At 37.5% G+C, this 16,195-nt stretch overlaps 1 long non-coding RNA gene across 2 annotated transcripts; it reads right to left on the reverse strand.

Moving 5' to 3' along the window:
* Positions 1-3,659: 3,659 nt before the first annotated feature.
* LOC129651574 (uncharacterized) lies at positions 3,660-11,136 on the reverse strand. Of its 2 annotated transcripts, XR_008714206.1 has the most exons (4): positions 10,774-11,136; positions 7,888-7,977; positions 5,494-5,603; positions 3,660-3,864 (listed from the first exon to the last, which is right to left on the reverse strand). It is a non-coding gene; the product is annotated as an uncharacterized LOC129651574 (long non-coding RNA). The 2 variants fall into 2 exon arrangements; XR_008714205.1 differs by lacking the exon at positions 7,888-7,977.
* Between the last annotated feature and the right edge of the window lie 5,059 nt (positions 11,137-16,195).

Genomic DNA, 16,195 nt, shown 5'->3' on the forward strand with positions numbered 1-16,195 from the left:
AAATAACCATATTTGATGGCTTTCATAAACAACTACCACCACTATCACCAACCAAAAACACAGAAGAAAATTGCTGTATCTCTTCAAAAATCCAGCATTATGGATGCTTCTAAGAAGCCTCCTACAGGAACAATATTCTCATTATCTGTCCCTTCACCGGTGTTGCAGTGTATTTAGCTGGAAGTACATACATCTTTTAGTGTCAGACATTCTCATTGTTTTATTCTAGGACTTTGTAATATTGAAGATAAGCCAATTATAGATCATTTTATTTATCAGTTTAAGTGTATTTTGAGCTTACTGATACACCATGCAAGAAAAAAATTTGCTTTTAATTTAGGGAACATATTTATTTTTTGATTCTTTGTTTGCACTTACATTTGTGGATTCGTTTTTATTAAAAAGAAGTAGAGTTAGCTTGAAAAAAGTGTGTAAAATATTCTTTCCAAAAATGCCTTATTAAAAAAAAGTTTTTAAAAAGTAGTATAAGATGGACAAATATTCTTCTAATACTAAAAGAAAAGAAATTTGAAAGCTGAGATTCTGCTCTATTAATTTTTCTAAAAATATGTATTAAATTCTGAGACCTTTGGATAGTGATACCATAACATTTATGATGAAATTAGAAATTTTGATAGAAGGGAAAATAACTTTTGGGCCAAATTAGTAACTCTTTTTGTCAGCTAATGTAGAACTTATTGTTGTGAGAAATATGTTGTCTCAAGGCAGTTAAAAAGCACAATTATTCCTGTAAGTTTTCTTTCTATATTTGATTGTGTGCTTTACACTTGCTTTTTAGGGACGCATGTTGAGACATCTGGCTTCCTTAGTCTTAGATTTTGGAACTGTTTTGGTCTCATTTCAATTGTAAACTCTCCAGCTAATTGTAATGTGTCAGTAGTTTTGAGTATTTACAGTAAAAAGAATAAGGACACACACTGTACTCATTTATGACATGGATGGGAGCCATCCAAATGCCCACTCTCGTTTCTGGCAGGTCACTTTGCCTCTGGTTTTGTGTTGTGTCTCAGCTTGGGGAACTCACCTCTGTCGTTGTTCAAAATTTCACTCTACATTTCTGAAGAAGAATGCTAATCTTAGTTCATCTATACTAAGAGCACTGATTAGGTATTCTTTCTCTAAGAATGTTGCACTTAAAGTATGAGATTTAGAAGGTAACTAGTTCTAGGCACAAAGGTCAGCCAATCTGTTTATAAAACAGGATTGAGAAATAACCAGCTGTAGGCACTAAGTTCAACCTACCAGCATGTACTCTAAAATCAGTTCTGAGTCATCTGCCCTATGTGTTTGGCACCCCTGTTTACAGCACATCTTGAGCCTTCTCATGTAGCAACGCTACTGATAAATAGCCTACCGTTTCTGACAGCATGGATGAGGAAAGGACAACCTGGTCTTGGTTGATAAAATGTTGATATATGTGGTGAAGGCAAAGTCTTGCACAATTATCTAAAATGCCTCTGTGTGTATGCATTTGTGTGTGCACACTTGCTTTATGTGCTGTGTAATGATTCATGTTCTAGGAGGGTGTTTTTTTCTCTTAGAGAACTGGCAGCCAGCCCGCCCTCCCTCTCAGAAATGGGAAGTTTCTTGAGCTAATTTAGACATACAGCCTATGTTTTTACACCACAAAGCTGCAACTCTCTGTCCAGACAGCACTGCCAATTATCTGTGATATTTCTATTCAGCATAGACTTAAAAAAAAGCCAGATATTTTTATTAGCCTGTTTTGCATATAGGCTTTTAGGATAATTGTATATTAATATCACTTTTAAAGAAGAAAGGAGTTATTTAAAGAGATGACCTGATTGTCTTGATAAAGAAAATAACATAGTTACAGTCCATTTTCTGAAAATTTGCCCTTGGGTTTGATTGCAGGCTGGAAGGTGAAAACTTTTGGATTAAATTCCAAACTCTAGAACAGTAGGATTTAGGCCAAATAATTTACTCTTTCTATATCTTTGTTTTCCAATCTGTTAAACAAGAATCAAAGCATTTACTGTCTCCTTACCGGGAAATAAAGCATTGGTAAATAAAAATGCATTTGCTGTGTTTAAAGGGCTAAGCCACGCACCATTTTTCAGTGTGCTCCTTCCTTCTGGCACTAGAGACTCCCTTGTGGTCATCATATATTTCATTGTTAAGAAAAAAAATATCACTGTTATGAGAATCTAGAGAGAAATTCTGTGCCATGCACAGCTTAGTTATCCAATAAACAGGCAAAATTAAGACAGATTTTGTGAAAATTCTGTTTTGTGTTTTCTGAATTAAGAGAAGGCACACTTTTCTCAGAGGACAGAAACATGCAGAAATGGGCTAGAATGATCTGTTAGGAGAATCACAAATAGAGATTGGGAGGTCGTAGCATTTACTCTTTTGAGGATCTTTTAAACAAGCACATAAAAACATGCAAAAAAAAAATAATTTATAGAGGCAGGAGGATTTTTTTTTGTCACTTTTTAAGAGGAGCTTTTAATTGACAGTGTGCTTGAGTGAGTTATTGGGCCTGCCACCAATTAATTTAGGGTGTCAGTCTATGTGCCAAGCTGATTACTATGTGTTGGGAACTCAAAAATGAATAATAAACTATTGTTTGCCCTCAAGGTCTTCTTAACCTCCCTGAGAGAGAAATACAAATAATTACAATAAGATGTGATAAGTGCTAGACTAGTAGCAAAATCCTGTGCTGTGATTACACATTTTGCCTGGAGTGGTTGGGACTGAAAAGGTAGTGTCTGCATTTGACCTTGGAAAGTGAGAGGGAGTTAGGCAGAAGAGGCCATTTCACTCAGAGGGCAGAGCATGAAAGGAGGCCTGGAGAAGTGAACGTCAGTGGAGCGTGGGGATATGTTAGAGAGAAGAGAGTAAGTTTTTAAAGATCAGAAGCCCCAGGTTTGATAACCTTGCTGGGTGGTCATTCGCTGACTGTATGATTTAGGGCACATTGCTGAGCCTCTCTGAGCCTCAGTTGCTACATCTATAATATGGGGACATTATTATGTATCCTGAAGGATTTTTGTGAATGAAATGAACCAATAAATCTGAAGGACCTGGAACTATACAAGGAGAGAGTTAATGTTCAGTAAGTGGTCACTATTGTTTCATCTTTTTAAATGAGCTGCAGCTGCTGCCCTGGAACTGCAAATTGTTCAAAATATCATGGGCTTATTTGGGAGGGGATTCTCAACATAATCATCCATAAAATGTAAATAATACCTACTTTCAGGGTTGTTTTGAAGATCCAGAGTTAATATTAAACACAGGTCCAATAATGGTACTCAATAAACAGTAGTTAAAAATTATGATGACACTTCTGTCTCTCAAAGGCCAAAATATATGTATATTTCCACACTCATATTGAAGAAATTGAATTTTCATTTGCACACAGAATTGTAAATTTTTGTGGTTTAGCACCTTCTGCTAAACCAGAGGCAGAAAATAACTTTTTTTTGCTTTTATAGAAAATTACTTTTGACAGTATGTTATTTCTCCACCATAGGTAATGTGTTATATTAATGAATATTTTTATGTGAACTGGTATAGTCATCAAACCATGTTTGCTTTTCCATTTCTGTGTCCCAGTGCTTGTCACAGTACCAGGCACTCAGAAATGCTTAGAGAAATACTTGCTACATGAATTAGTGGGTAACTCTCTACTAGTTTCTCAAACATATATATATTTTTTAATGGAGTAAAACAGTTTTAGGTCTTGAAATTGCCTTTTGAAAACAAGGTTCCCAAACCGTTTAAACAATTGAACACACACAAATACGTATTCTTTCAGCTTGTGGAGGGGATCATGCTGCTCCAAAATCTTTGTTTGCCTGAAAGTTGCATTGGTCCAACCTGTAATTATAATTGTAAACAGTTATTATGTCCATGATTATTATTATGACATTCCTAATGAGCATTTTTGTAGAGGTCAACCTGTTATATCAATAAACCAGGACTAGAATATCTTATGTGTTCATATTTCTTCTTCCTAGTACTATATTTACACACCAGAAATGGTAGAAAAATCTAGGACTTTTTTTTTTAGCTGCTCCTTGTGGCATGTGGGATCTTAGTTCCCTAACCATGGCTCCTGCAGTGGAAGCACAGTGTCTTACCCACTGGACTGCCAGGGAAGTCCAGTCCAGCACTTCTTAAGTTTCCCAAGGAACCCTTCTTACCTTTTACTCTACCCAGTTGCATAATGCTTTTGAGATGTTACATTTCCAGTGTTCTTTCCATTTTTTAAATTAGCCCAGTTTTATTATTTTTAATTTATTTAAAAAGATTTTTACTGAAATGTTCTTTCCAGTTTAATTATGAGTATTGATAATAATGGAATTGGTTGCATGTAGCCTGGCTCAAGTTGACCCTTACTCTCTGACTTAAAAATGCTGGTTTGTAAGGGAAAAACCAGCATGGATGCATAAGAATTTCCTTACTGCACATTAAGTAGCTATAGCCTCAGCGTACCAATTATCTCTCCCACTAACTTCTAAACAGAACTGGACCCAAGTCATGTTGTTGCAGGAAGGTGGACCCCTTCCAGGGCCTGAAACTGGGCTCTTGTCTAACACTAGGAAATGAATTGTCCGAGGAGACACATGTGCTGACAAAGCAAGAGATTTTATTGGGAAAGGGCACCCGGGTGGAGAGCAGTAGGGTAAGGGAACCCAGGAGAACTGCTCTGCCACATGGCTCGCAGTCTCGGGTTTTATGGTGATGGGATTAGTTTCCAGGTGGTCTTTGGCCAATCATTCTAATTCAGAGTCTTTCCTGGTGGCGCACGTATGGCTCAGCCAAGATGGATGCTAGCGAGAGGGATTCTGGGAAGTGGACAGACACGCGGTGTCTCTTTTCTACCTTTCCCAAACTCTTCCGGTTGGTGGTGGCTTATTAGTTCCATATTCCTTATCAGGATCTCCTGTCATAAAACAACTCATGCAAATGGTTACTGTGGTGCCTGGCCAGGGTGGGTGGTTTCAATCAGTGTGCTTCCCCTAACAACTCCCCCGAGAGAGTTTGTACTCAAGATTCTTCTTGGGAATTGGGGCGGAGGTCTCTTTCTTCTGTAACTTCTTCCTGGTGTGCCTGGGCGTAGGCCTGCCTAGCAGAGCAGAAGTCTCTCTGTACCAGATCTAAGTCAAGGTATTTTTTGCCTGAAACCAGCATTCACCCTTTTAATAACAGCAATTTAGTTTGAAACTGTTGGCCCCTCTAAGAGATGAAATAGACAGGGGCCAAACAGAAGACCTAACAGGATGGTCATCTCTGGTCCCCGGAAACAGAAGGCAACATTTGGGGTGAGGATTGCAGGGTTTGTGATCCTTTTTGATTGGTTGGTGGTGAGGCAACAGAGCTGTGCTCCAGGAATCTTGTGTTCAGTCTGAAGTTACCATCCTCCACCTGGGTGGGGGCTCAAAAACATTGTTATGCATATTTCTTTGAGTAGGAACCAGGACTTTGTCTGGAGGCTGTACCAACCTTTGATCGTTTCTCCTGTTTCTGTATCCCCTCCTTCCCTGATTAGCAATTGTTTGAATCCACTCTTTGGAACTCGGAGAAGGTCAAGGAGGCTGAATGAAGCCTATATCCTACAGACAAGAAATGGAGAACACAGAACAGATCTCTACTCCAGAGCCCCATAGAGTTCTACTCAGTTTTAATTTAAGGAACTAGGCAACTATGACTGTGATAACTTCCTGTCAAAATGGAGCATAGAACTGCCTCAGCTTGGAGTATAGACACTGAATTGGAAGTATTTCTGAGTTCCAAGTTCTAGATCTGAGTCTTGTATGATTAAAATCTCAACCCCTTGGTCTGCCATTTTGGTGTAACAGGCCCAATTAGAAGTAGTTGGAGGAGTGATAACTGGAATTTAGTAGACAAAATAAATCTCATTTCTTTTTAGAAGAATAGGCCTGAAACCCAGTCTGGACCTGGCACTTCAGAGAGACTTGTAGCCAGTTGCCTAGTTTTATAAAAAGTAAGGTTCCAGTTACTAGCTTCCAGCAGACATTGTTTTGAGAATGGTGGCATCCAAGCCTGACATGACTCAGAAAACTGAAGTGTTTAGCAATACAAGGTCTAATCTGAAAGTACACCCATAGCGTCACTTAGTTATTTCCCAGGATATCTGAACCATAGCTACTCTATTTTGACTTTTAATTGTAAACTTTTCCTTAATAGCCAAAGCAGATTTCACCATTAATGACATCAGTGTTTCTCTAGGTATGAGAAGATGCAAGAATTGGGACTCAAAAAATCTTCTGAAAAGATCTAACTATCTGAAGGCCTGTTATGCCAGTTTTTGCCAGAACACAGTGCCTCATTCCTGATTTTCACCCTGAACTCCTTTCAGGGGTGTTGAAAGTTAGCAGTTGCAGCGGCCATGATTTAATCTTTGTAGATGTAGATGGCAAGTGTCAGTCTTCAGTTGGTAGAGCCTCTTTTTGCTCATAAACTTGACCATGATTTTGAGGGGGACATTTCATGACCATTTTATCCCATGGTGCTGAGAATATCCATTCTCAGGTTTGGCAAAGATTTTGTTGACAGGCCACTCAATGTGCTGTTACTGGACTAGGCCATAAAACAGTATCCAAAATTCTCTGGACCACCTGTCTTACTAGCCTTTTGGTCCAGGAAAATATTCCCTCTTGTTGCTTCTTCCCATATCTAAAGTTACACTGTTACCATCATCAATCTCATATGGACTATATATTATTCTATTAGACACACATTTGACGGTGTAAGAAACAGCAATTTTGCAAAACAGGTAAAATACAAATAACATAGCCAGCAGTATTAGTAAAGTCACAAGTAAGACTTAAGAGCTTCCATTAGATGTAGCCCAGTATATCTCAGGTCATGTGACTTAGTCTGCTCTGTAAGATCTTTGTCTTCCAGGGAAATTATATATTGGCACCGTCTATGAGGCACATAGCCCAGCTTTCTAGTGTTAGTACATTGATTGTCCTTAGTATGATTTAATTGTTTCCAACACAGAGGAGACTTTAAGCCTAAATTACCGTAGCCTGGTGTTATCTATATAAATCCATCCCATAATTGTGGGAGATTTTTTCCTCCTTTGCTGAAACTTTTCTTGTTGCTCTGATTGAGCTTGAGTAATAAAAAAAAAAGCTCAAATTTATGGCCAGAGTCAGAGCAGGCATTATTAATTGGCCTGGTGTGGGGATCCCATCTAGTAATAGCACAGTGACCTGAATATGACTATAATTTTTTTTTTTTAAGTAAATTTTCTCAGGGCCAACAAGTTAGAGTCTTGTAGTAGAGAAAGTTACCAAGGTAACCCAGAACTAGACACAGGTAATTAGCTACAAACCCAACAATTGAACTGATTTCTAAAACTAGCATAGAATCAGGCCTATGATAGAAAAGCATTTGATTTATATGCAAAGGTCTAAGAAGTCAAGAAAACATAAATGATTATATGAATCAGGTCCAGCATCTTGGGCAAGCTGTCTACCTCTGATGTCATTGTCTTCTCATCCGGGTGTAGTGTAGTTTCTCCTGCTTGAGTATCATTTTTTTTTTTTTTTAAATTTTATTTTATTTTTAAACTTAACATAACTGTATTAGATTTGCCAAATATCAAAATGAATCCGCCACAGGTATACATGTGTTCCCCATCCTGAACCCTCCTCCCTCCTCCCTCCCCATTCCATCCCTCTGGGTCGTCCCAGTGCACCAGCCCCAAGCATCCAGTATCGTGCATCGTTGAGTATCATTTTAAGGTGAGATCAGGTCAGCTGTCTTCTCTATAGACCAATCCAGTGTAGGGGCCTTTGGAAGTGGGAATTAATCTAAGAGTTAATTTCCCTTCAGTTTCGTTATGCATGAGCTAGTTAAGAGTACCTGATAAAAAAGTCCTTCCATCCAGGTTGGAGACAGTCCCTTAAATTATGTCTTTTTCCAGTCCCGGTTGCAAGTCATGAGGCATTTGATCTTCATCCAAAGATAGATTACTGAGATAAGCTTCAGAAACAAACTTAGGGTGTTCTTTAAGAATTCAATTAAATTTTACATTAATATCACATAACAGCAAAGAACTATCTAAGAGATGAGTCTTACTAGATGCAGACCTCCATTAACAAACTGGGATTTAACATTTTTTTGAAATATCTTTTTCTGCCTAAATTTACCCTCATTTTTATCAAATATAACCAAATTAAGGCTGGTTTGTTTGCAAAATAGGTCTGTTCTCACTAATTTTGGTCTGATTATTTATATAACCATAATTGATTATAGACTTTTGATTTTGCTGAAACATTTATAGAGTCTCAAACTGAACTTTGAAAATAAAACAGGGCTGGGAAACTCACATCAAAGGCTTATCATAGATTTTGCCTAACAAGTCTAGGTGAATTCTTCCCTTTTTAAGGTCTCAAAAATTTCTTGAGATTTTTGTACCTGTGAGATAAACTTCCTAACTCATTTGATAAACTTAATGGAAACCTAAGAATTTCCAATTTTTGTAGGAGTCAGATAGAGAGAAAATATAATTGTTTTGTTTATAATGTTTTATTTTACCAAAGTATTGTCATAATTAGCTTGAGAGGAAGATTTTCCCTACTCCCTGAAAACCTAAGATTCAAACCTATAATTTTTCAGATAGAAACCATAAAAGTTATAAGCATATTCGCTGGTTCATTCAGTCCGTTTGTTAACTTTTGTGAAGTCATCAGGTTTTCCATTAGAATACCAGGACATATCAGAATGTTAAGAACTCCTTATAATTTCCAGGATATCTGTATTAGTAATTTTACCATACATTATAACATGAGTGGATTTATTACTCATTTGATAATCTTTTTCATGTAGTTTAACATCTCTTTGGGATGTTTCAGGAGCCCTCTGAAGCACCCCAAAGTTAGCTAGAGGTCAAAGGAACTTCAAAAGAATTCTATTTAGGAAGTTTTATCGAAAAGATCAATTAAAAGGGTTTAGAACATTTGGTCAGATTTAGTCAATGTTGATGGGTGTATCATTTAGCTTGTTGATATGTCACAATAGGCCTAAATACCAACGCTCAAGGTCTAGTGAAAGTCAGCTCCGCCATCTTGGTCCTAGTTGACTCTAACCAGTTTTCTTATGACTGTGTTATTTCTAACAAAATCCATTTATCTAACTAATTGTAATCCAATTTTAGAAAATCCTGATCATGCATAACTCTTTTTAGTATTTTTTCATACCTTTTTCTTTTTTTTTTTTTTTAACTGAAAACACACTTCCTACTTTCCTTTAGCAACCAAGAACTTTTATATTAGCATTTTATAGATTGGTGAGCATAAATACCAGTGATAATTTCTAAAACCGTTGCTTTCTTAGAACATTTTAGGATGGCACCAAACATTATTCATTTATAGTCCCAAATCTCTTTAGTTTCTCTGTAAAAGGAAATTAGTGTTTAGTAGTAAATGTTTCAAAATCTTATTTTATTTGGAAATGACCTAACTATTCAATAGACTTCCAACACTTAGCACACTTGGCACAACCCTTAGAAATTTAAGTTACGCCAATCTGGAGAGACTATTTTAGACAGATATTTCTAAAGAAAAATTATTCTTAATAGAGTTTATATAAAAGCTCATATCTCATTTACATTTTTTAGAAGTTTCTTCACCCAAGGTAATTTCCTTGTTGATAAATTTGTAACAGATATAATATTTAACTTATATTAAACCTAGGTACAATGAAAATATTCTACTTAATGTTAATTACTCTAAGACATGTCTATATTAGCTAGGTCAACAAACAAACATTAATATCAGGTATTTAATACTGAATATTTACCAGTTCACATGAACCTGGAATTTATAGTTTAATTTAGAATTATTTGATTTGTAAGCACTTACCTTTTTTAAGCCAAATAAATAGAGCTCATTTACAAATTAACCTCAAAAATATTACCCAGAGATGAAGACATACCAAGACATATTTAGACAGACACAGTGCAAGGTCTAGCTTCATTTTCTAAGTTTAGTCATGAATTAGACATTACAATATAAAATTTACTAGTTTATAAAAAAAACAGTTGAAATAAATAAAAATTTTAGTCTTTTCCCCCTTTTCCCTCAGTCTCAGGAGTTAGAGATGGTCTAGGTAAGTGTTCCTGAGAGCCCTGGTCTCAAGGCACAGGGAAAGAAAATCAAGTTCTAACAAAATGGCGGCAGGTCTAAACCAAATGGTGGCCAAACAAAGCAAAATGGCCATCAAAAATCACAACACAGAACACAGAGTTAACACACACATATAAACCTGGGAGTCCTCACCAGACACTCCCTTAAATACAAGAATACAGTCTCTCAGAAAACCTCCTATAGAGACACAGAACTTCAGATCCAAGTACTAACAGCTTCAAAGATTTGAAAGGGAGGAAAGGAAGCCAGGTTGAAAGAAGAAGGGGGAGGCAGCAGGAGAGGGGTGCAAAAAGGGTGGCCTTACAGACGTCTCCTGCCACCTGCAGATACCCAGGTGTTGTGGGACTTTACCCTGGGCCTCCAGAGAAGGGAGGACTGGAACTCAGCCCTACCAGGAATCAGATCAGACCAGAACCAGAATTCGAGTTTTCTGCCAAGAGGAGGTGATCAGTCTCCAATCCTCAGCTCAGGCTGAGGCCCTTCAACCAGATTCCTGCGTCCAGGACCAGGGGACTGGAAAAACGGGGAAGGATAGGAAGGGTTAAGGAGAGGAAAGAGAGAGGGAAGGGGAGGGAGGTCAATAAAGTCTCTTGTTCCTTACCCAGTCGGGGCACTCTGGCCAGTTGTCCAGGTCAGGAGGAGACCAGGGACAAAAGGGTCCCAGTTGCGGCTGCTGGGTCTGGTCCATTGGCAGGCAAGCTGGCCCCTGAATACCCTGAGTGGTCAGGATGTCAGTCCTGGCAAAGAAGAGTCCCCACCAGACTCGCCATTTGTTGCAGGAAGGCGGACCCCTTCCAGGGCCTGAAACTGGGCTCTTGTCTAACACTAGGAAATGAATTGTCCGAGGAGACACATGTGCTGACAAAGCAAGAGATTTTATTGGGAAAGGGCACCCGGGTGGAGAGCAGTAGGGTAAGGGAACCCAGGAGAACTGCTCTGCCACATGGCTCGCAGTCTCGGGTTTTATGGTGATGGGATTAGTTTCCAGGTGGTCTTTGGCCAATCATTCTAATTCAGAGTCTTTCCTGGTGGCGCACGTATGGCTCAGCCAAGATGGATGCTAGCGAGAGGGATTCTGGGAAGTGGACAGACACGCGGTGTCTCTTTTCTACCTTTCCCAAACTCTTTCGGTTGGCGGTGGCTTATTAGTTCCATATTCCTTATCAGGATCTCCTGTCATAAAACAACTCATGCAAATGGTTACTGTGGTGCCTGGCCAGGGTGGGTGGTTTCAATCAGTGTGCTTCCCCTAACAATGTAGCCATACATAGTCACTTTTGTCTTACTTTCTGAAGGGCTAAAAGGAAGAGAATTCACAACTTGCCTTGAAAATATATCTGTTCTTTAAGAACATTATTGGATTCACATTCTGAAAAAAATATAATATTACAAATTTATCTAGGTTTTCTTATTTGTTCAGTAAAAAAGGACAGAAAATGTATTTAACGGGCACACTTTTTGTTGCAATCAGTTCTTTGGCCTAGATTTAGAATCCTTTGGCTGATAGAGACTTTGAAAATCTCTTCATTTATAAATTTGGAAACTAGGGAGATCAACTGGAAATTTACACTCTGGAGTTTTAAGAGGCTCTCTAGCTTGTTCACAAATTTGTCCTTACTTTGTGCGATTGGGGGCAAGAGGAGAAGGGGGACGACAGAGGATGAGATGGCTGGATGGCATCACTGACTCGATGGACGTGAGTCTCAGTGAACTCCGGGAGTTGGTGATGGACAGTGAGGCCTGGCGTGCTGCGATTCATGGGGTCGCAAAGAGTCTGACACGACTGAGTGACCTGATCTGATCTGATCTGATCTGAGTTATGACATTCGATATTTTATGTGATGCTTTTAGGATCCAGAGCCATCACTAATCTGAGTCCTACATTTTAAATTGTTCTTTTCAACATTGCCATTTATTCACTGAGCAGCTACAATTAGGTTGAACATCTAAAACTGCTATTTTTATAGGCAAAAAAAAGACAACCAAAAGTACTTACTGAGGATCTACCCTGTGAAAAGCAAAGGTTTGATTATAAAAGAACAGTAATCCAAGAGTAGAATACCAAACAACAGCTTTTCAAATATTCACTCTACTGATTTGGTGTAATTTTTTATTTGTAACTAATGTTTTATATGACACTTTATATGGCACAAAAAATGCTTAAATAATATGGAAGTCTAGAAAATAAAAACTGAAAGTTCTTTCCTTATCACCTGGAGTAAATTGTGTTAACTTTTATTTTGTTCCAGAGTGCTCTCTTTTTTTAAAAAAAAATTTTACATGTGAAATGAAATCTGCAGCAGCTTTTTCTACTCAGGATTATATCATAGACAATTCTCATACATACAGAATATTTTTGAAATCAAGAGGAGTCAGTATGTCCACTCAATCTTTTTAATAGTCACTTCCCACATATAAATGTCTTTTAATTGAGGAGTTTTCAAATTTAGTCTTATTGTGGTAATTTCCCCCAAAGTTTAAAAGACTCCTTATAGTCGCAAAACATTTTTATGTAAAGTCTTTTAAAGAACAAAAGGAACATACAGTAACCGCATGCTTTTAACACAGTGGGTTGAAAACAAAACAAAAGTAATCATTCAAATGTTTTATCTCTTCTATACCAAATAAGAACCAGCTTAGAATTTCAAAAAACTGAAATAAGCTCCAAGGGAGTACAGATGCACCATGGCTGACATGAAAGGATGTTGGTCTCATCTTTTTTTTCTTTTTTTAATTTGAATTTAATTGACATGTTATGTTAGTTTCAGGTACATAATGTAGTGATTAGATACTTGTATGGTCTCAGTTTAGAAAAAAGGATAATAAACTTGGAGTTCTGCATTTAAGTTAATATTCTTTAAATTTTTCTTCAATATTTGCCATCTAATGCTGCTTATTTGCTGCATTGAGTGCAGGAAATCAAATGAGTAGGCAATAGTTTAGTTTAACATTTTCCCCCTAGGACATAGTTGAGGTTGAATATAACATATAAATATAATAGAATTACATTTCTAACAAAGTTTTGCTTCCCAGGGCAGACATAACTGTATCATCATTTTAATAGGTTTCCACAAAAAACATTGACTTCTAGGGGTTCCACTTTTTAGCAAAGTGGAGAATACTGTATGGTATAGCAAGAACTCTGCTCTGAAATCAAAAGGCTTACTATCTCCTCTAGAATGAAGGGGGCTTCCCAGATGGCATTAGTGGTAAAGAACCCAGAAGGAGGTTGGACTGGGTGATCTCAAGGTTTATTTTAAAACACACTTACTTCTTAAGTTTATTTGCAAATCCTCAGTTTCACTGCTCCCCCAGCCCCCTCCCCTGCCCCCAAGAAAGATCAAAATCTGTACTGTAAACACCAGTTTACTGAGAACTAGGATTGATTACATTGTTGTTCTGTCACTAAGTCTTGTCCCACTTTTGGCAACCCTATGAACTGCAGCATGCCAGGCTTCTCTGTCCTTCACTATCTCCTGGAATTTGCTCAAACTCACGTCCATTGAGTTGGTGATACCAACCAACCATCTCATCTTCTGTCACCCCATTTTCCTCCTGCCCTCAATCTTTCCCAGTATCAGGGTCTTTTCCAATGAGTCAATGCTTTGCATCAGGTGGCCAAAGTATTGGAGCTTCAGCTTCAGCATCAGTCCTTCCATTGAACATTCAGGGGTGATTTCCTTTAGGATTGACTGGTTTGATTTCCTTGCTATCCAAGGGACTCTCAAAAGTCTTCTCCAGCACAACAATCGGAAAACATCAATTCCTCGGTGCTCAGCCTTCTTTATAGTCCAACTTTCACATCCATACATGACCACTGGAAAAACCATAGCTTTAACTATATAGACCTTTGTTGGCAAAGTGAGGTCTCTGCTTTTTAATATGCTATCTAGGTTGGTCATAGCCTTCCTTCCAAGGAGTAAGCATCTTTTAATTTCATGGCTGCTGTCACCATCTGCAGTGATTTTGGAAACCCCCCAAATAAAGTCTGTCACTGTTTCTACTTTTTCCCCATCTATTTGCCATGAAATGATGGGACTGGATGCCATGATCTTAGTTTTTTTTTGAATGTTGAGCTTTGAACTAGCTTTTTCACTTTGTTCTTTCACCCTCATCAAGAGGCTCTTCAGCTTCTCTTTGCTTTCTGCCATTAGAGTGGTTAGATTCCATTGTTAGTAAGGATGTTTTTTGATATATTTTTTTGCATCTTCTAAACTACAGGTCTATCCCTATCGTAGGAGAAATAAAATGCACATCTAAATATACAAAACTAAAAACCTGGTCTTTTAACTTGACTTGCAAAGACATTTACTCCTTTATTCCTTTTAATTGTAAATTCCACCAGTGAACCTAAATATTATGAAATTTAGTTTAATTGAAACAGTAACATAGCTATTTTAATGTAGCTGTGCATTTTGTACCACATTTATACCAAACAGTGCATCTGAACCCCAAATAATACAAATTATGTATACTATCTACAGACATGCAGACTTTGTTTTCTTGTAGCATGGTATGTGAATATGAAAATTTTAGGAAAAATATAAGGTTTTCTCCTTTCCCCACCTTTACACTGTATGTTGAAAGCGAAAGTATAAATCATTCAATATAGATTGATATGTGTGGGTACCTTACGTTTTTGTCTATTGAAAATGATTAGTAAAAGGTTTTAAAATTACCTAAGACAAAATAATATATTTTTTAAAAGTGCATAAAATGTGCTATTTTTCAATTTTTTGGCCATATAATATTAGGAGTTGACTGTAACCTATCTTGTTTTGCTTTTTCTTTGTTTTTGGTGGCTGAGAGGAGAGGCCAACAAAATGGTTACCCTGAGCATTGCTGAAGGGATCAAGTGTTGTCATGTTCTGCACTGATAGACATCTAAATGGATATTAAGTCATTTTATACTGATGAGTGATCTTTATACAGTAGGGTCTCAAACTGCATTCTGTCTACATTTATATCCTTGGAAAGTATTTAGATGATTATCTGAAATCTGAAATGATTTTTTTTTTTAAAGCTTCTGTTTGTAGATCTGGGAAAATTAAACCAAGACTGCATGATCAAACCATTTATTTATAAAAGGTACTAGGGACATTCATCTGTTATTAACATATATCATTTGCTTGCACAAAATAATGCATGTATTCATTGCAGAAAAATCTCAAACCGCAAATAAACAACATTAACAATTTTCTAGTGGCACCGGGAGAAGTTACCATAATAGCGTTTTGGAATCTAATCTAGTGAAAATGAATGTATGTAGTAGAATGCTTAGTCAGAAAGTCGGCTAGTGAATAACAATTCCTCCCTTCCTTGGTGGAAAGTTTATTGAGTTTGTGTTTAAGGAACCTGAAACAGAAATTGCCAGTTCTCAGGTACCAGTGGGAAATCTCTAAATCCATCTGTTGTTCTTGAAAGATCAGTTTAGTTTGGGTCTCTAAATTTAATGTTTGAAAAGAAGGGTAAGTAAGATCAACTCTTCTCTTGGTGAGTCTAAAAAGAAGAGTGACTGAGTTCTAAAGTAGAAATAAGGGGAAGGGAAATGGTTAGATGCTTAAGGAAGTCAGAAGAGCTCTAGTCTTGTCATCAATAATGCTGAATTTAATCCTACCCACTATTTGACCTTTGACCAATTGACAGCCTCCTTGGGCACCATTTCCGAAGTATGAAATAAAGGATTTGGAGATAATGGAGAGTGGAAGGTGGGAGAGAGATCGCAAAAGTGTTTAAGACATAGCTCCTAATCAGTTGGGAAGATCGCCCTGAGAAAGAACTGTATTTCTAAATTGGGTGGTGGTGGTGGTGAGGAGATAAGGAGGGAGAGGACCTTAATAGAAGACTCAGCTAAATGTCTCATCTCATTTAGTAGCTTCATTCAGGATCTAGAGCTGTGCTCCCCAGTATGGTGGCTTCTAGCCACATGTGGCTATAGACCTCACAAAATGTGTTCTAAGTATAAAATACACACTGGATTTTGAAAACTTATTACATGAAATAAAAAATATTCCCTTAGCATT

This window comes from Bubalus kerabau, chromosome 4 (assembly GCF_029407905.1).
Source record: "Bubalus kerabau isolate K-KA32 ecotype Philippines breed swamp buffalo chromosome 4, PCC_UOA_SB_1v2, whole genome shotgun sequence".
Lineage (NCBI taxonomy): Eukaryota > Metazoa > Chordata > Mammalia > Artiodactyla > Bovidae > Bubalus > Bubalus kerabau.